Below are 22,408 nucleotides of genomic sequence, written 5' to 3' on the forward strand. Positions count from 1 at the left end.
TATATATATATATATATATATATATATATATACATATATACGGGTCTACATCACGTGACCTAAAACTCATTTGACTGAAACCCAAATGACCTAAATTTCATTTGACTGACAACTCATTTGACTGACTCTCATTTCACCGACAGCTTACAATGCTGAATTTCAACATACTAAACCTTAAACCATAGACAAGCACACTTAGAACACCAATAACTAACCCTTTCCAGGACTTAAAAACTACTTACTAACCCTCTTAACAGAAACAGGACAATGTACAACCAAACTAGGTGGGGGGGGCTATGTCACTCACACAGCCCCCCACACCGCCCTAATTATTCACACTACAGTGGGGAAAAGGACATATACCTTTAACTTGCCTTACAGTACTCTACACACTTCCACTACTGCTGGGAACACACAAAACATTTGCCAAATTACTTTAGATACTTCCCATAAAAATGTAAATAGAAAAACCCACATTTAGAAACACTACAACACTACTTTCTACATGACTATTGGAATTCTAACAGTCAGCACTATAAGTTTCTGTAATTATTTTTATCACAAGCAAGTCACAGGTGAAGGAAAACCCACAAAAAGTCTAAGTCTTAAATTTCTGTGAAATGGGAGTCAGTTAAATGAGTTTTAGGTCAAATGAAATTTAGGTCAGATGGGTGTCAGTCAAATGGGTTTTAGGTCGAGTGAAGTAGACCCATATACACACACACACACACACACACACACACACACACACACACACACACACACACACACACACACACACACACCTAAATGTATATACACTCACAAATTTATATATGTATCTCTCTCTCTCTTTATATATATATATACATATATATATATATATATATATATATATATATATATATATATATATATATATATACATATATGGGTCTACTTGACATGATTGACATTTCAAAATGTCGAAGACCATATGATTTACATTTGAAATTTCAAACATGTAAAGAACACACAAAAAAAACAAACACTCACCTTAACACTGCTAGCAGGGGGGCAAGCCCACCTGCAGCCTCCGTGGGGGGCACTCGGCCATATGGTCTTCGACATTTTGAAATGTCGATCATGTCAAGAGGACCCATATATATATATATATATATATATATATATATATATATATATATATATATATATATATATATATATATATATATATATTTATCAATATCACTTGCATGCATGAAAGCCCAAATACTTGAACATTATTTTACGAGACAAAAATAACGAAAACTAAAATCCCAAACCACGCATTTTTCCCAGGGGAAGTAAACACTTGCCTAAAACTTCACAAAAACACACTACAGTATCTGAAACCACCAAGGAAGGGGCCTACACCTGCCATCCCCCCTACTAAACATACCAACTCTTGGATCATACTACAGTGGGGGAAAGTGCATATTTCCCACATTGGGCAAGTGTTTACTCTTGCCGTGGGAAAAATGCGTGGTTCTGGATTTCAGTTTTCGTTATTTTTGTTTTGCAAAAATAACATTTGAGTATATGGGCTGTCGACCAAGCAAAGTAGACCCGTGTATATAATATTATATATATATATATATATATATATATATATATATATATATATATATACATATAATTCAAACAACACAGTAGCCACCAAAGCAAGTCAAGAATGCAAACAAACAAGCAAGCTGGAGAGCAGGAGTCACAATTTGTATAAAATCCACCGAGTTTATTGTACAAATGGTAAGCGCTTTCACAAATAGATTTGCTTCATCAGACCTAACTGATCAGATGAGGTCATTTCCTTTTATACCCAATTAAGGTCAACCTAACCAATCATACATTTACACATTTAAAAATATATAGCACATAATTATATACAAAATTATAAGATAAAATTATAAAATATAAAAAATATAAAATATGAAATATCCTCTGATTAACCTACAAAAGTTTTAAAGAGGTAATAAACATACATAATAACACTAGTAAGTCTGCATTATTATCTGTCTCCTATTTCTCAGTTTTGCTGTAATAGCTATATGGTCATTTAGCTCCTTACCCAACTGGGCTCTAAGCCTAACGATCCATGTGAGTTCCTTTGTCTTGGTTCTAATGGATACATCCCCCAAACTCTCATCATTGTATATGAACTCTAACACTCGAAAACAAAACTGATGGCTGTCATCATTCTCAACAGTATGCTTTGCTAGGGCACTATACATATGCTCTCGCCTATAACAATATATATAGTCGCAAATTCGTTCACAAAGGCATATGTCCGTCTTCCCTATATAGAAGGAAGAACAGGCAATACACTGGATTCACTTAGATCGTTAGGCTTAGAGCCCATTTCGTTATGGGGCTAAATGACCATATAGCTATTACAGCAAAACTGAGAAATAGGAGACTTAGGAAATAATGCAGACTTACTAGTATTATTATGTATGTTTATTACCTCTTTGTAACTTTTGTAGGTTAATCAGAGGATATTTCATATTTTATATTTTTAATATTTTACAATTTTATCTCATAATTTTGTATATAATTGTGTGCTATATATTTTTAAATGTGTAAATGTATGATTGGTTAGTTTGAATTGGGTATAAAAGGAAATGACCTCATCTGATCAGTTAGGTCTGATGAAGCAAATCTATTTGTGAAAGCACTACCATTTGTACAATAAACTCGGTGGATTTTATAAAAATTGTGACTCCTGCTCTCCAGCTTGCTTGTTTGTTTGCATTCTTGACTTGCTTTGGTGGCTCCTGTGTTGTTTGAATTTTACTTAATATATCACTATTTGGCATGGCTGAAGATAATGTAGAGGGAAACCGCTATAGAAGTGTAAGAGTGTCAGCAGGAACTTTCAGAGGTTCCCTAGACCAGATGCTACATTTGAGAAGCAATCCTTTATTGCATGAGACAACAATTAAGAATGTGATTGATGAGTTCCTAAATCATAATGACACACACAAACTTTGTGAAGTGTCTAGGAAGTTTGAGGACTGTCTATACCAGCTAAAGAGATATACAGTGATAATATTTGGAGGCTTGTAATACTCTTAAAATTATTCCTCGGGGGCTTAGAGTACTTACAATGCCGACATATGGAGAATGTCAGCCAGAATTGCTGGCTAAATGGCAGCAAATAAATCTTGAGACCAGTTTTGCCTACATGCGTCTGCTAAATGAACACTTTTTACCTGTTGAAGCACAGCTTACAAATGAGGTTGAGTTGTGCTATACCCATGTGCGAGATTTACTGGGCTCTGAAAATGCTGACTCTTACCTCACTGGTACGCTTTACAATGTCATAATATATGAGCGTAAGCTCATCCTATTGAAAAAGTAAAAAATAGAGAGAGACATGAAAGATTTCGAGTTGGGTCATGTATTCATGTGGCCACGGAGGACTGAGGTGAATACTGGGAACTCCGGACAACCATTACATTTAGCCAGGAAAGGGAGAGGGAATAGAACTATTACTTCATCATCGACTTCCCCGTTATCCAAAATAGATGGCCAGTCAAGAATTGAGAATACCGTTCCTGTAGTAGGAACAACTAATGAAGCAGAACATTCTGATGCTAATCGAGCATCTGATGCAGGCGTGCCGTTGGTTAGTTCACCTGTCAATCATACAAACGTCTCAGTGTATGAGACACCTTCAGCTGATGTTGGATTTCTGCCATTGATTGGTGTGGGCAACAATCTTCATGTTGGAAGGAAACCTTTAAACAGTTGCTGGGAACCTGTCATTCGACCGAAGAGCAATGGGGCAAATATTCAGCAGCCTTTTTTGCCGCTTCCCATCAGATCCAAACGAAAGCAATCAATAGGGTCACTGGAGCAGCGTGGGTGCCACAAGAGGAAGCAAGAGAACCTCAACAATTTCAACAATGGCAACACGATAAGAACAATGCGGGAGAAATGAGAGATTATTTGATTTGGAACATCTCTAAAAGGTACATTTCTGAATTTGAACGCAACGTTTTAAATAAAGGGTTGTCCTTTACCCCTACTACCTCTGCTAACGTCGCTGATACCTTAATTGATTTTACGTTAGCATTGAGGAATGTGCAACTTAAATTAATGTTTAAAAATGAAGTATTGAATGATAATGCTGATTTGGGTAGGGGCATGTTGTTTAAAAAACCTAGTTTATACAGTCCACAATTTAACTCCAAATTAGATATGTTCTATAAGGTGTGTGAGGCTGAGTTCTATAATTACTTTGATAAACAACATAAATGTATGAAAAGAATGTTTGACAACCTCACTAAACATGAGCGATGTGCTCTTGAAGTGTTAGAACATGACACTAGTATTGTCATTAGACCTGCAAACAAGGGGGGACAGATCATTGTTATGGACAGTGTGTTTTATTATGAGTCCATTCTTGCCATGCTGGGTGATAAAGTTGTATACCATGAAATTAATTTAAATGATATTCATGAAATCACTATGAAAGTGACTTAACATCTTGTTTGAATTTGCAACACAGGGGATTATTACTATAGATTTATTTAGTTATTTTATTGTTGAGAAACCATTAATACCAACTTTGCAAGGACTACCTAAAGTCCATAAAGACTCTCAAAGACCTCCTTTTAGGCCAATAGTGGCCAGTGAGGGATGGCTTACAGAGCCACTCAGTATTTATACTGAGAAACAATTGAGACCTGTACTTGAGCATCATCCTTACATTCTACATGACACTAAGCAGATGCTTCAAGGGCTTTACATGTTCAGTAATGATGCAAAGAAAGACGTGAAAGGTATTTTATTGGCGACATATGATGTGATCTCATTATTTACTGTTATCCCTAATAACATGGGAATTTCTATGGTTAGGAGTTTTTTAATAAGATGTAGTGCATATACTAGGGAGCATATTGAGTTACTATGTCAGTTACTAAATATTGTTTTGTGTAATAATGTGCTCCTGTTCAATGGGAAATATTACCATCAGTTGTAGGGCATAGCTATGGGCACTCCCTGTGCTAATAGCTACGCCAACAAGGTGATGGCTGAATGGGAGATAAATAATTTGATTTCTCACCCTTTATCGGAGAAACATCTACTATTATATAGGAGGTTTAAGGATGACCGCTGTATATTTTGGAAAGGTAATAGACCTGAATTACAGAGATTTGTTGAACATATGAACAGTAGTCATGAGTTTTTGAGATTCACTGGTGAATGTTCTGATACTCATATTAATTTTTTGGACATCTTGATTAGTACAGATGAAAGTGGCTTCCTGCATAGAGATAGACATGTAAAAGAATGTTATCGTCCGTCCTATTTACATAGGACTAGTATGCATCAGATACATATTTTTAACAACATTGCCAAGGGCCAGATTATGCACTGTTCGAGGTTAACCGATAGAGCTAGTCATCTGTATGATGAAACTGAACATATTACATCTGATTTTGTTAACAGAGGCTATGATAGAACTGAAGTCAATAATATCTCTCGTGAAATACAAAAGATAAGGAAAACTAGGGCTAGGCCGTATTTCTCCGCACCCAATACAGCCACCCATATGATGAATAGTACAATGAAAAGGACACCTTTTGTTTTCTCCTACACTAGAGATCATGCTATGATTAGGAATATTTTACAACAAAATTGGAATATATTACGCACAGATGGTCAGATTGTTCAAATAGTGGGGGAGAGACCTTATATTTCATTTAAAAATACTAAGAATCTGAAAAGAAGGTTGTGTTATCCTAAAAGCAAGACACATGAAATGAGACTTGGTATGAGTATGGGGACCACTAGATGAGGAAGTTGCAACTTCTGCACCTTTATACATGAAGGTATAGAGTTTAAGCACCCCGATACTAATAAAATATATATTTCTGACATCAATGCTGACCGTAATAGTAAAAATCTTGTATATTTAGCCCAGTGTATTGCCTGTTCTTCCTTCTATATAGGGAAGATGAACAGACGCCTTTGTGAATGAATTCGCGACCATATGTATTGTTATAGGCGAGGGCATATGTATAGTGCCTTAGCAAAGCACACTATTGAGAATGATGACAACCATCAGTTTAGATTCGAGTGTTAGAGTTAGTATACAATGATGAGAGGTTCTAATAGAACCGAGACAAAGGAACTCACATGGATCGTTAGGCTTAGAGTCCACTTGGGTAAGGGGCTAAATGACCATATAGCTATTAAAGCAAAACTGAGAAATAGGAGACTTAGGAAATAATGCAGACTTACTAGTTTACCTCTTTAAAACTTTTGCAGGTTAATCAGAGGATATTTCATATTTTATACTTTTTATATTTTATAATTTTATCTCACAATTTTGTATATAATTGTGTGCTATATATTTTTGAATGTGTAACTGTATGATTGGGTAGATTGAACTTAATTGGGTATAAAAGGAAATGATCTCATCTGATCAGTTAGGTCTGATGAAGCAAATCTATTTGTGAAAGCGCTTACCATTTGTACAATAAACTCGGTAGATTTTATACAAATTGTGACTCCTGCTCTCCAGCTTGTTTGTTCGCATATATATATATATATATATATATATATATATATATATATATATATATACACACACATATATACATACATATTTATTTTTATTTATTTTATTTTACATTTGTTGACTGGGATAGTCCGACTGGATGCATGTCCATTTTCAGCGGAGGCCCGGGGAGAAAAGCTCCACGGGTAAGCAGATACAGCATTACATAATACCAGCATTACATATTACAAATAGACTATTTACAGAGATAACATAAGTAAGCAAGTTAAACAAGTTCCACAGGTTAGAGTTAATCCCGAGCGTAAGTCAGGATTAAATTAAATTACACAGTAAACTGGTTAACAGATTTTTACACATTCTAGAGAGAGTTAGCCAGGCTTGATACACTGACATAGCCAGTTAAGTGACAAATGTTGTTTGAGTCTAGTTTTAGATTGACCTAAGGTGGAAAGTAAGGTAATATCAGCTTGAAGAGAGTTCCAGGATCTACTTACAGAGTTTGCAAAGAGAGAGTCACCGGCTGTGTTATTAATTTTGCTAGTCTGAATTAGTAGTTTGTTAGAGGATCGATGCGGTCCAGGATTGTTATAGGGGGTGATAATAGTTTTAAGTGCAGGAGTCTTGGTTCCTGTGTTTCTCCATTTTCCTTGTTTGGTCAGGGGAAAGTTTCTTTACTCACCAGTGAGAGTGGGGAGTACTGAGCTGCCTGTTTGTCCTCAGAGGAGTGGTATAAGGCAGTAACTTGTAGTTTATTGGCCATTTTGGGTCATTTCCTGTCTTTTCCAGCCCCCTGCTATAAAGCACGCTTTGGCGGGCTTTTCTGGCTATAGAGAACTCAGCACAGCTCCTCGTGGTATCCAGCAGAGTTCCTAGAGCAGCAGAGACCAGAAAAGACAAACTTTCCAGATTCTAAGTATTTTTTTCTGCATTTTCGACTTTTTAAGCCTTTCGATGACTATTTCTGCCTGTTTTATTCAGTTATTACCTGTTTTTACTGTTTTTAATAGCTTGAATTGTTTGTTGCACTTCCTTGTTTAAGTTTTGCTTAAAAGTTAAACAACAGGCTAATACACTCAAGTGTACTAGCTTTTGATAGCAATTAGTCGAAAAACACAGCATTTATTGTATTTTCTGCCTATCTGAAAAAAAAACTTGAAAAAAACAAAAAAAATACTCTTGTTTTCCATACTTTCCTAATAGTTTGTTCCAGTGATCAGATTTTGCTGATCCCTGGGCTTTGTCTTGGTTCCTGTGTTTCTCCATTTTCCTTGTTTGGTCAGGGGGAAGTTTCTTTACTCACCAGTGAGAGGGGGAGTACTGAGCTGCCTGTTTGTCCTCAGAGGAGTGGTTTAAGGCAGTAACTTGTAGTTTATTGGCCATTTTGGGTCATTTCCTATCTTTTCCAGCCCCCTGCTATAAAGCACGCTTTAGCGAGATTTAGCGCGGAGTTGCCACAGGAGCACACAAGAGCAGAGGCGGTTAATCAAGGTTAAACTATTCGGGCTACCTAAAGTCCACTCTTCAAATTTTCCCTTAAAACAGCCTTCCTTGAACTGTACTGCTGATCAAACCAGCGTATTCTATATCTAAAAAGTTCAGCTCTACTTGATCCTTAAGTAGACTATTCTCTATCTGTAAAGCCTAGCACTTGCTCCTAAAGTACTTTTTTACTTTGATACAGCACTTTTATTATACATAGTACCCCACCAGCCAAAAACCCCTTTTCGATCACCCACATCCCCCCCGAGTCTTTTTAAAGTCTTTGTCTATTCCTTCTAGCATGTCGAGGGATCAGTTGCTAGTGTCCTCTCCTGCTCAGCTGGTGAATCTGGGAATATTGAGGCAATGTTACAATTGTCTCATGTACACGGACAACCCTCTCCTTCTCCCACAAAACACAAATACATGCGAGAGATGCAACTATATAGCCAATCTGGAAGCTGAGCTCTCTCACCATAGGACTGGCAAGACCAGACAGGAGGAGAAGGTAACCACACACAACACAAACCCAGTCTCACATAGTACTATCACAACTTCAAATCATACACATAAATACACAAAGACATACTCGGAGGCTCTGATCAAAAATCTACCAAAACAGCAGAGGCCACCAAAGCAGACACCCAAACAACTGCCACCTCAGGACACAACACATGCAACACATAGACCACATAGTCAGTGTGCCAAACAGTCACAGCCCTTAAGGCCAAATACAATGCCAGACACACTCGTCATTGGTGACTCCATAGTCAGACACACTGACGTCCCGCTCACCAGATTGAGTAAGGAGAAGGTCACAGTAAGCTGCCTGTCGGGCGCTAGAATCCACCACATAACGCAAGCATTCAGGTCTCTCAACAGCAGGTCCAAGTACGACTCTGTCATTGTCCACGCTGGTGTGAACGACCTGAGACGTACCTCCTTGGACTACATGAAAAGAGACATAGAGGAGCTCTCTGATTATGTAGCCCAGGCAGGTATGACCCTGACCTTGAGCAGTATCCTACCTTCACCAAGAATGATGCCACAATACAGAGACAAGATGATCAGCTTTAATAATTGGCTTAAACTCTGGTGTCATTCAAAGGGGATCCAATGTCTGTCTGCCTGGGATGACATGCTGGACAAGCCACGCTGCTTCACAAAGGACGGCTTGCACCTGTCACCCCTGGGCTTCCGGATATTGGCAAAGGCTCTTGCCACCCCCATAGTGCCTTTTTTAGGCAAGGCTCAAATTCTAAACCTACCACCCTAGAACACAAAAAAGGAAAAAAACTAAGGGTAATGCTGCTCAATGCCAGAAGTCTCAACCTCAAGATGCACGCACTCAAGGCCCTTCTCAGTATGGAGAACATCGATGTCTGTGCTGTGACTGAAACCTGGTTCAAGGCTCCCGAGAGCACCCCGGCACTATCAGGTTTTACCTCATATCATGCGTTCCGGCCCCAAAATCCGGACAACACCAAGAAAGGAGGGGGGGTGTCTATATTCATCAAGGACACCCACACTTCAAGGTTGGTGGCAATGCACGATGCATCGGAGACCATCCAGGTGCAATTAACCATAGGCAAGACTGCTCTGCAATTTGTAGCATGTTACAGGCCACCCTCTCAATCTCAGGGACCTCACATAGCTTTCCTGAAAACACTGGAGGGGATAAATGTATCTCCAAACACCATCATACTAGGTGACTTCAACTACCCGAATATAGACTGGGATCACTACTCAAGCCCCAACACTCTAGCACAAAGGTTCCTAGAGTTCATAAACTCAAATGCCATGGAACAACTAGTCACCATCCCCACAAGAGGAGAAAACATACTAGATCTCATCATCACGAACATGGGGTCACAATGTTCAACACCGAAGTATACCCCTCACTGGTGAGATCAGACCATAAACTAATCTCACTGGAAGTCCACATCCCGCCCCCACCTGAGATAAAAAAGACCACAGTGAAGAACTTCTCAAAAGCCGACTTCACACTTCTAAAGACTGGTGTGGTCTCTTTAAGGCCCCGAGCCTCGGAAACCATTACTCAAGCCGCTGAATCACTTACAAATGCCTTCTACCAGCACCTACAGGACTGCATGGATCAGGCAATCCCAAACAAAACAAAGATTCTTTGTACCAAAGGCAAGCGTCCAGTCTGGTGGACCCCAGCCATAAACAAGCTCTACAACAAAAGGAGGAAGCTACTACAAGATAGAGCAAAATCCTTAAAAGGGAATACACCTTTGATCATTATAAGTAAAAAACTAAGATCTGTCATAAAATCATCCAAGGCAAATTTTGAGAGAAAAGTCGCTAAGGACTCAAAAGACAATCATAAGGCCTTCTTTAGCTATGTTAGAAACCTGGGAGGAAACTCCCAGATATGCTCAGAATTAGTTCAAAAGGATGTAAAAATTACTGAACCTACAGACATTGCCAACATACTGGCTGACAGGTTCAGTGCAAACTCCCCCCCCCCCCCAAAAGGTGAGATATCTATACCAGAGGATTGCAGCCCCCCAAACATCTCTAACGCTCAGGTGAGAACTGCTCTCTCCAAGGCAAAAAACACAGCATCCATGGGACCAGATGGTGCCCCCGGTTGTGTGCTCCACGAACTCAATGAGGAATTAAACCCGCAGTTAGGGCAGCTGTTTAATCTTAGCCTCACCTCAGGATAAGTGCCCAAGGAGTGGCGTACGGCAACTGTGGTCCCACTTCACAAAGGCGGTGCCTCCACCGACCCTGGAAATTACCGTCCCATCAGCTTGACAAGCCTGATCTGCAAAGCTATGGAGAGGATCATAATGGAACCATAAATTAAGACATAGGGGACTTGCAGACTTTGGATCCGACCCAGTTTGGCTTTGTCAAAGGCAGATCATGCCTTTTAAACTTGGTTGACTTTTTCGAAACAGTCACCAAGGCCACTGATGAGGGAAAGGCAGTCCACACAGCCTACCTTGACCTGGCAAAGGCTTTCGACACAATACCCCACTCAGGTATCATTGAAAAACTCATCAGCTTAAATGTAAACCCATACGTTACAAGATGGGTTGCAAACTGGCTAAGTGACAGAACCCACAGGGTTAGAGTTGCTGGCGCCATGTCAGACTCAAAGCCTGTCACAAGTGGTGCCCCACAGGGCTCAGTCCTGGGCCCACTCCTGTTCGGCATCTACTTTTCAGAAGTACAAGCAAACACAGGAGGATTATGGCTGACAAAATTTGCAGATGACTGCAAACTGGGCGCCATAGTTGAGAACACATCTGACACAGATATCCTTCAGAAGGGTCTTATAAAAACGGATAACTGGTGCCAGAGCCATGGCCTAAAGTTAAACGCCAAAAAATGCATAGTCATACCCTTCGGGAAAAACAAGGTTACCCCTAGCTACCATATAGGTGGCAACCCACTAAGCACAGAAGAGGTTATCAGGGATCTGGGGACCCAGGTTGACAGTAACCTTTCGTTTGACACTCACGTTGCCAAAGTAGTTAGGAAGACCTTCTACATTGCCCACCTGATCATGAAGGGATTCACATCTAGATCAAGGGAGGTCATCGTCCCCCTGTACTCATCACTCATCAGACCAATGATTGAGTACAATGCCCCATTCGGAATGTATCTGACACGACACCTGCAGCAACTGGAAAGGCCCCAAAAGTTCCTCACCAAAAGGATAAAGGGTCTCAAAAATATGTCCTATGCTGCCCGACTGAAGGAACTCCAGCTCTATTCAGTCGCTTACCGTCTGCTCAGAGGTGACCTGTGCCTGACATACAAGGCCATGTCCAACCCAGAATTGATGAACATGCTTCACTTCAAAAAATCTAGATCCCTGAGAACCACAAGGGCAGGAGACTTAAACCTTGACACGGTTATTAATAGGACGTGCTGGAGGGACAGATTCATCACCCAGAGACTCCCTATGCTGTGGAACAAAATCCCGGTACATGTGAGGCAGAGCACCTCACTGGCTTTGTTCAAGAGAAATCTTGACCAATGGATAGGAGATCGCAGATATACCCCAGGGATTATCTCAGTGTCACTGCTTGACAGAAGCACAGCAAAATAATGGGCATAGTATCCTCCAAACTAAAGGGGTGGCGAAAGCCACAAAACTCTGGGTTAGGCTTATAAATGCCCTTGGGCAGATAGCCTAGTATGAACCTATGAACCTATGAGTATTGTCCGGATTATAGAGGATTTTATAGGCCATAATCAGTTGGTTATACTAGATTAGGCTGGGTAGTTCAAGCCACCCAAGCTGATTTAGATTGATGCAATGATGTGTCCTAAAAGGCAGCCCAGTGGCAAACCTGGCGATGTGGTTGTAGCAAATTGAGAGTTTGTTAAGGACAGTCTTGTTTAAATTCGAGAGTAGAGGGGATGCATACAGAAGGGTTGAAAGAAGGTGAGAGCGAGCTATGGCAATTTTAGCTGGAGGGGTTAGGAATGTTTTTATTCTGTAAAGTGACTCTAGTTTTTTATTTATGGTTTTGAAAGTTTGGTTAACATGTAGGTCGAATTTTAGATTATTATCTATGATGACACCTAATAGTTTTGTAGAGGGGTCAGGGGAGATTATTGTGCCATCATCTGAATTTATGGTAAAGGTGAAAGCGGTAGACCTACGTGTTGGTGAAAATAACAGCATTTTAGTTTTTTTGGGATCTAGGATCAGATGACGTTCAGAATATACATATATATATATACATACATATACATACACATATACATTCACACACACAAACATATATATATATATATATATATATATATATATATATATTATGTCCCCAAAATGACCAGAGTGCCCGAAGAAGAGGTGCAAGGAGAAATAAATCCACACGGCAAACACACCAGCACTCCAACTCGAGAAAAACAGCAGACGCAATGGTGCCCGACTTTTCGTTTATTCCACAGTCTGTTACCCAGACCAGTTTCGCTGCATGGTGTCATCAGTGAGTGTGTATATATATATATATATATATATATATATATGTGTGTGTGTGTGTGTGTGTGTGTGTGTGTGTATATATATATATATATATATATATATATATATATATATATATATATATATATATATATATATATGTGTGTGTGTGTGTGTGTGTGTGTGTGTGTGTGTATATATATATATATATATATATATATATATATATATATATACATATATATATATACATACACACGCACCCACATATATACGCACGCACCCACACACACACATACATATATATATATATATATATATATATATATATATATATACATAGATATATATATATAGATATATATATATATATATAAATCGACTTTCATATTTAAAAAAAAAACATAACATCTAGTTTCAAAATCAAGAGATGAGAACATTGGAAATACATTGCTACGAATCCTAAGAAAGCTGAAACTTTGAAAAAAAACGAAGGCAGCAATGCGCAAGTCTGGAAAGCAAAGAAAGATTTCCATGTAAACACAAAAGCAAACTTCTACATTAATAAACATACATAAAACAAAATAAATAACTTTTCCAACATTTATTCAGGCAGGGTAAGCCCCCCTGCACCCCCCACACCACCATCAAATTATATAAACAAACTCAGAGATTGCACTACATTGGGGAAAAGGGTTAATTTTCCAATCCTCACTGTATTGCGATCTGTATTCACAATCAGTAAACATTACAAATTCCCTCTTACATGTTATCTTCACTGATTTTACCTTGATTTCTACCCCACTCTGGTGCATTCCAGACTTGCACATTGCTACCTTCATTCTTCAAAGTTTCGGCTTTCTTGGGATTCATAGTAGTGCATTTTCCAATGTTTTCGTCTTGTGTTTTTGAAACTCAGTATTATGGTTTTTCAAAATATAAAAGTAGATCCATGCGTATGCATATATGTGTGTGTGTGTGTGTGTGTGTGTGTGTGTGTGTGTGTGTGTGTGTGTGTGTGTGTGTGTGTGTGTGTGTGTCTGAAAATATATGCAAGCATATACACTATGTTCATCAATTAAATTTTTAGTAAAACCTATTTAAATGGAAAAATATCAAACACTTATTTATTATTTATTATTTATTTTATTTTATTTTACATTTGTTGACCGGGCTAGTCCAGCTGGATACATATCCCTTTTCAGTAGAGGCCCGGGGAGAAAAGCTCCAGCATAATGGCAATACATGATGAGAACATGTTACATTTACAATATAAGAATAGGAATAACATAGATTTTATATAAGCACAAGTAGCAAAGCAACAGGTTAAACATACTAGTTGTATAGGATAAACACAGTGGAAATAATGGTCTAGGTAACTAATTATCAGGGCACATTATGAGTACAGGAGATTTGATAAGTTAGTCAGGTTCTGTGCATGGGCATAGCCATTGTAGCTTAAGATGGTTTTTGAGGTTATTTTTGAACTGTTTATGTGAGGTCATGAGTCTAAGGGTGTTTGGCAGGGAGTTCCAAGGCTTTCCAATGGAGTTGGCATACAGGGCATCACCACCCGAGTTCTTAGATTTAATCGTTAAGATCTGGACGTTATTAGCTGATCGAAGGGAGTTAAGGTTGGAGTAGGGGGTCAAAATACTACACAGTGAGGGAGTTCTGTCTGGATGGTGGATTATTTTAAAGGTTTCTGTGAGTTGGTTAAGTTTGAGAAGATTGGGTAGTTCCAACCAATCGAGTTTCCTAAGGTTAAGGCAGTGGTGGGTGCGATATGGGGAACCTGTTATGAATCTAGCAATATGGTTATAAGCAAGAGAGAGCATGTTAAGTTCACGTTTATTGAGGAAAGAAAGAACTGGGGAGGCATATAGTAGGGTGGAGAGGAGATGCGTTCGGGCAATAGTTAGTTTGGTAGAGGGGTTAAGAAGTTTTTTATTCTGTACATGGATCCAAGTTTTTTGTTAACCGATTTAATGGTTTGGGTAATGTGGATGTCAAATTTAAGCTTATGGTCAATGGTAACACCTAGTAATTTGGTACTGGTGACAGGGGCTATGATGGTTCCGTTGATGGATTTAACATGGAAGGTTGTAATGTTAGTATTTGGGAGTTCGTTGCCAAGGGGTGTGTTGGCGTTGGGGAAAAATAGGAGTAATTTAGTTTTTGTTGGATTGAGTAGGAGTTTCAGGTCAGTGAACCATTTCTCAACTAAAGTAAAACAGAGTTGAGTAGTTGTTTGGAGTTTTGAGAGGGAGACATCGGAGCAGATCAGGGTGGAGTCATCAGCATATTGTATGCAGGTGGATATGGGGATGACTGAGTGAAGGTCGTTTATGAAGATGGAAAACAGAAGAGGACCACGTATGGAGCCCTGAGGAACACCGATGGTATTTGGGAGCAGGTCTGATAGTTTGTTTTGCCACAGGACAGTTTGTTGCCTACCAGTGAGGCACGCTTTAAACCAGCTTAGTGCTGGGGTGCTAAGATGTAGGCTTTCTAGGGTATTAAGTAGGAGTTGGTGATTGACCATATCGAACGCTTTCGATAGGTCAAGAAAGAGGGTGGAGGATATTAGTTTGTTGTTACGATTGTTATTAATGGAGTCTACAAAGGAAAGGAGGGCGGTGGTTGTACTGTGGTGGGGGCGAAAGCCATGTTGGGAGTTAGATAAGAGACGATTAAGGGTTAAGTAGTGAAGGAGTTGTTTGTGAACACATCTTTCCATAATTTTCGCTATTGGGGACAGGATTGCTATTGGCCTGTAGTTGGATGTTTCAGTGGAGGTACCTCCTTTATGAAGAGGGATGATATAAGAAATCTTCCAAGAAGAGGGAATGCTGGCTTCAGTTATAGTTCTATTGATCAGGATGGATATGGGGTAGGCGATGGCTTCGGATGCTATTTGTAAGTATTCTGCTGGGAGGTGATCAGCCGCCAGGGTGGTTGGTTTAAGTTTTTTTAAGAGGGTACAAATATAGGAGGAAGAGACAGGGTTTAGGTTAAAGGAGGTGTGGGCAGCTTCATGAGGTTGAGAGGTAGGTGGGGCAGTGGAGGTTAGTTGACTGGCAAGTGATTGGATAGTATCGGTGAAGAAGGAATTAAAGGTGTTGGCTATTTCCTCCGCATCTTTCCCGATGTGCTTCTCAGGGGTTGGGGTAGTAGTTTTACCTGGGTGAAGGAGGTTGTTAAATCCTGCCCAGAACTTCTTTGGATTGTTCTGGTGCTTATTCTGGAGGTGGCAGAAGTATTGTTTTTTGTCCTGGGTAGTGGCTGTTTTGGTAGTGTTTCTTAGCTGTTGAAATTTAATGCGATCTTGGGGGGTTTTAGTGGCTCTCCATTTGTCCCAGGCCTGGTCTCTGAGTTTCATTTTGGTTTTGGTTTCTCTAGTTAGCCAAGGTGCTATACGTATTTTGGATCTGATTAGTCTGTTTGGGGCATGTGAGTCAAGTATCCTAAGGAATGTATCGTTGAAGTGGGAAACACTCTCTTCTAGGGGTAGAGCTTTTAAAATGGACCAGTTACAGGATTTTAGGTCTGCAAGGAATAGTTGTGGGACAAAGTTCTTTTTGTTTCTAATTAGTCTATATAAGGGGGGGTTAGTAGTTGGGCATTTATGTTTAATAATATAGGTAATTAGGTGGTCACTGAGGTCGCTGGGAAGGGTCCCAGTGGTATAGTTGATTGAATCTTTATTGGTAAGGATCCAGTCGATGGTGGTTTCTTTTTGGTGAGTATTGCCAAGTCTGGTTGGGGATAGTATATTTTGGGAAAAGCCATGTAGGTTAATAGGTTGTGGGGTTGTATGGGTAGAACAAAGGGACCAGTCTATATTGACATCCCCAAGTACTATGGTTTCTTGTGGGTAACTAGTGGCTAGCCAGGACAGGGTTTGCTCCAGATTTTCTGTGTTATTCCCTGGTGGGATATAAATTACAATGAGGTTGATGCAGTTTTGAGTGTTTAAGCATAACTTTAGGGCAATAAGTTCTAAATTAGAGATTATGGGAGGTTGTATTGGGTTCCTAATGATATTCAGGGTATTCCTGAACATAACAGCTATACCTCCACCCCGTTTCTTTACACGGTCGGCCCTGAAGATATTATACCCGGGTGGGAGAATCTCTTCGTCCTTAGTGGTGGGTTTTAGCCATGTTTCAGTTAGACACATGATGTCAGGGGAATGAGTAGCTAACATAGCGTGCAGGTTGTGCACCTTGTTGTTAATGCTTCTTAGGTTCAGATGTAGTACTAGAAGGGAGTCAGTAGAATTACGAGCTAATTTAGAGGGGTTAGAGTCTGGGACAGTAGTGGGACCTGGATTGGGATGGATATCGCCATAAATGGTAATACTATTTTTCAGGTAAATTAATAGTCTTTGTAGTTTAAATAGTAATTTGAGGTTATTTTTATTATTTGAAATTTTAGGGTGATGAAGGGTGAGTTAGACTATGTTGGGGGATTTTGTTTTAACAGTGTTAGGCGTTGGTGGGACAGATATGGCAGAAAGATTAGTATGGCAGTTGGTGTAGCGCTTAGGGAGGGAGAATCCTATGAGAGTTTGGTTTTCATACTTTGTTAAAAAATAGGCAATAAGGAGTAGTAGTGTTGTTGAGAGGAGGGTGATAGAATAAGTGAATTTGGCCATGGTGTAAGAGGGGAAAGTGTACTGGGAAGGGGAGAGACTTTAGTTTTACCTTTAGAATTGGGGGAGGGCCTAGAAGTGGGAGGAGTAGTGAGGAAATTGAAGGGGCGTTGGGTTTGCAAAGGGGAACGTGGGAGGGGTTATCTATTCCTATAAATGTAGAGGTACTGGGGGCGGGTGGGATATGGGGGCAGGGAGGGGAGCGGAGCGGAGCCCGAGCGAAGCGGAGCGGGGCATACACCGCCAGGAGTTCTCAGGGTCTTAGAGCCAGCAATAGGTGAGTGCAATATTCAGCGTAGTGAAGTTACTACCAATGCTTACAGGAAAGAAGCACTTTGCAGAGATATATTTTGCACTTTAGTTAATAAAAAGGTACTGCCAGGTTCCAGTTTACAACAACCTTAGTTTAGTGAAGAGATAGTAGGCTGTGAGTATTACCCGTTTAGTCTTTTCAAGAGATTAGGTAGTAGTTTTTCAAGGAGGTGAGGACTGGTCTTTGCAGACGCTTTGGATGTTGTCCAGGTAGGAGCGTTTGGTCTTAGGAGCCACGCGTTGTTAGGATTAGAGTGGGGGGCTTCCTGTGATACAAGGGAGAGAGATAGCACAATTAGTTTCTCCGTGTTTATAGTATTGATTCAGAGGTGTCACTATATGGTCTAGTTTGTACTCGATGCATGGGGGAAAGTAATCAAAAACAGTAGATATGCAGTTTGTGTTACAGTCGCTAGAAAGTCAGTATCATGATTGCTTCAGTGTAAGGAACAATATGGCATTACATGGTTTAAAACATGGTCACCCAAACCAAACACCCCTGCAACCTTTATATCTCTGAGTATACTTGGTCCAACATTGCAAAACAGTGGAGGTGTGAAGAAAAATGTTTTCTGTAATTCCACTGTGTTAAATGGAAACCTTTTTAGCAACATATGGGAATTAACTAAAAATACCTGATGAATCCCATGTTGACATAACTCTCCTGAAAAAATATGTGACTCCCTACACACACACACACACACACACACACACACACACACACACACACACACACACACACACACACACACACACACACACACACGTCATACCACTCAACTGTCTGGTATTTCCCAAAAAATACAATTTTTTTTTTTTTTTTTGAGTTAAACAACAGGGTGCCATAAAGTACTGACTGGCCCCTTTAAATAATGATTATTTAATTCTGCTATCCACAGCATCACTGTCGTTACAATCACAAACACACTTCTGGTGTGTTTGTGTGTTAGTTGTGTGTGTGTGTGTGTGTGTGCGTATGTGTGCGCGCATGTGTGCAAATCCAAATCAACTGCATTGAAAGGAAGGAGGCAACATGAATACAAAAGAAAAGTGTGTGTGTGGCGGGGAGTGCCTGTGACTTGATTCCATGCAGGTCCAGAAAAGATACAGGATGGTGACCTTCCTGCGATTTTACTTAGACCTACTAGACTCTATTTTCATCGAATGAAAAAGAATGCCATCTCAATGAAACAAAAATTAACACACATTCTCTGAGCAATTCATCACAACAGAGGTCCGATGAAGATACCTTAGGCTAGGTAGATGCACATTATGCCAACACAGATCATAGATGCACTGTGCTTCAGTGCAGTCTTCACAATTATAATGCAGGATAACTGTTATTTTCCATTACAGTAAAAGAAATGTAGTGGTAGAGAGTTAACAGACAAGGAAGTAAATACCACAGTGACGGACTACAGTACATTTAATGTGTACACCCAAGCACTGCTTTTCAACATGCATTACTCTGTGAATCATTTGTTGCACATTCACAGTTATGTATTTCTTCTCCAGGGTCATGCCTGAACTAGATCTTGGAATGCATTACTCTCTGAATCATTTGTTGCACATTCACAGTTATGTATTTCTTCTCCTGGGTCATGCCTGAACAAGATCTTGGAATGCATTACTCTGTGAATCATTTGCTGCACATTCACAGTTATGTATTTCTTGTCCTGGGTCATGCCTGAACAAGATCTTGGAATGCATTACTCTGTGAATCATTTGTTGCACATTCACAGTTATGTATTTCTTGTCGTGGCTTATGCCTGAACAAGATCTTGGACTGCATTATTCTGTGAATCATTTGCTGCACATTCACAGTTATGTATTTCTTGTTGTGGCTCATGCCTGAACAAGATCTTGGAATGCATTACTCTGTGAGTCATTTGTTGCACAGTCACAGTTATGTATTTCTTCTCCTGGGTCTTGAAAACAAGAATAGGGGGTATATCTTGCTTCGTGTATATCATGCGATGCATTTTATGTGGGCATGACTACACGAAGCTTGAAAACAAGAATAGGGGAACATGTCAGTTCAATCAGGAGAAAGGACGAGCACAATGCACTTTATTTGCATAGTGCAGTATGTGGGAATTTTAACAAATTTTTATTTTTTATTATAGATTGGGTTAAGTCTAACATTCAGTGTGATGCACAGAACAGGGTAGCAAGGTTAGAAATGGAATGGCAGCTTAGGCTCAATGCTACCAGGTGCCCTGGGCTAAATGAATGTGTCACCATAAAGCCTCAGTTAAAATACTTAAGTAGTGTTATTTAGAGGAACTGCAATTTTATATTACATTTTTATATGTATACATATGTAGTGTATGACTATTATAAGTTTATTAAATGTTATGAATTGTTTTTTTTAAACTAATACTTGGTTGTTAATGTATTCTTAAGAAATTGTCTGTTTGATTGATTTATTGATTAATTGGATGGGTGGGGAGAATGCATTCTTGCTTTAAATGTGGAGTGTTTTTTATATGGAGTGTTTTACTGTCAGACTCTGAAGAAGCCAGGTTGCTGGTGAAAGCATATGCTTAGTCTGTTGTTGGTTGAATAAATCTTTGTGTTTCGGATCTTGAGTATTCATTCAGTGCACACTGTGGTTCGAATTTCATTTTATATTCTCCTGGGTCATGCCTGAACAAGATCTTGGAATGCATTACTCTGTGAATCATTTGCTGCACATTCACAGTTATGTATTTCTTGTCGTGGCTCATGCCTGAACAAGATCTTGGAATGCATTACTCCGTGAATCATTTGTTGCACATTCACAGTTATATATTTCTTGTCCTGGGTCATGCCTGAACAAGATCTTGGAATGCATTACTCTGTGAATCATTTGTTGCACATTCACAGTTATGCATTTCTTCTCCTGGGTCATGCCTGAACAAGATCTTGGAACCAGCACACCGATTCCTAATCATCAACCCCCTTTTTTCCATTTTCTACACTGGGATTCAATACCATTCTCCTACCTCCCTCGGCAGTCATATCTGACTGTTACAGGTCTTCTCTCACATAATCCATCCATTTCTTTGCTGGATGCTCTCATTTCCTCTTGTCTTCTTCTTGTCTGCCCACAATTTTCTTCATCAGATTGTCTTCTGCTTTCCTGCTCATATGCCTAAACCACCATAATTTGTTCTCTTTGACCATCTCTGCACCTGCAGCTACTCAAAAGTCTGCTCCAATATCCTCATTTCTTCATCTGTTCCACAGTGTGCATCCTACAACCCATCTCAGGCACTTTATCTCCATCACCTCTAGCTTCCTCAGATGTTCTGCCTTCACTACCTTGGTTTTTGTACCATACATTAGTACTTTGTTGCACCACTGTTTTATCCACCTTACTATTCGGCTTCTTTGGCGTTCTTCTGTCACACATTACTTCTGATACTCTGTGCCAGTTGCCTGTAGCCCTTCTGATTCTAGCTTTGACCTCTTCATTCAGACTTCTCTGCTCCTCAGCCAGACATCCCAGATGCTTGAAGCTGTTAATCTGTTCCACTATTTTCCCATCTATCTCAATTTTCAGCTTCTTCTAATTGCTCACATTTGCTGCCATGACAGCTGTTTTATCTGTACTCATTTTATCTTGTGTGCCTTCAGTTTCGCATTTCATTCCTCTATCATTTGTTGAAGGACCTGTTCAGAGTCTACTTGTAATGCCACATCGACTGCATGCAGCAGCCTTGTTGATTTGTCCTTACTAACCTGTTTGCTAATACAGCGGTTGGCTCAGAGCTAAACACTGACGCACTCCCACTCCCTCTTGGAAAGCCTTTGTGAGTCCAAATATTGTTTGTACTTGTGTCATTGGGTCCGTGTACATAGCCTGCCCTAATTCTACCCATGTTTCCAGGCTTCAAACCATTGTAGAGCTGTCCGAATCAGCTTTCTAAGGACCTTGTTATATGTTTTCCCCTAGTCTAAGAATGGCCAGTTGGACACATGCCCTCATCTTTACCTTCTTCTCAACTATTGGGTCAGTTGTGCTGCATCCTGATCTGAAACCAAACTGATCATCTCCCATCTTACTTTCTACCACTCTGCATAATGATTTATCAGTCACCATCTCTAGATCTTTCATGCAGTGTGACAGGAGTTTGATATCTCTGTGCTGCCCATGTTGTGAGCGTCTCTTTTATTCTTGTACACTTGCACTATACTGCTTATTCTCTAGTCAGACAAGACTAAAACAGTACAAAGTTATTGTTTCCTTTGAAAACATAATTATAAACAGGAAAATACAAACTAATGAGGAGAAGAAAACCAGTGGGAACACAAAGTACTGAAAAAAATACAAATTTCTTTGGAAACATTTTTGTCTCCCTCACACATTAGTAAAAAGAGACCATGGGACTTCTTCAGACTGAATACATGGATACATTAAACAACATTACTTGTATACAGCGGTAGCCTTGTTGCCTCACAGCAAGAGGTTCCCTGTTCGATTCTCGGC

The 22,408-nt window shown here is 39.6% G+C and overlaps 1 protein-coding gene across 2 annotated transcripts in view; it reads right to left on the reverse strand.

Moving 5' to 3' along the window:
• The window catches only part of SCNN1G (sodium channel epithelial 1 subunit gamma), a 1,228,370-nt gene that overhangs the window by 530,897 nt on the left and 675,065 nt on the right, over positions 1–22,408 (reverse strand). The gene's annotated exons all lie outside the window — the stretch shown is intronic.

The sequence above is a fragment of the Protopterus annectens genome, chromosome 12.part0, assembly GCF_019279795.1.
Source record: "Protopterus annectens isolate FY-2018-M chromosome 12.part0, PAN1.0, whole genome shotgun sequence".
NCBI classification, from domain to species: Eukaryota; Metazoa; Chordata; order Ceratodontiformes; family Protopteridae; genus Protopterus; species Protopterus annectens.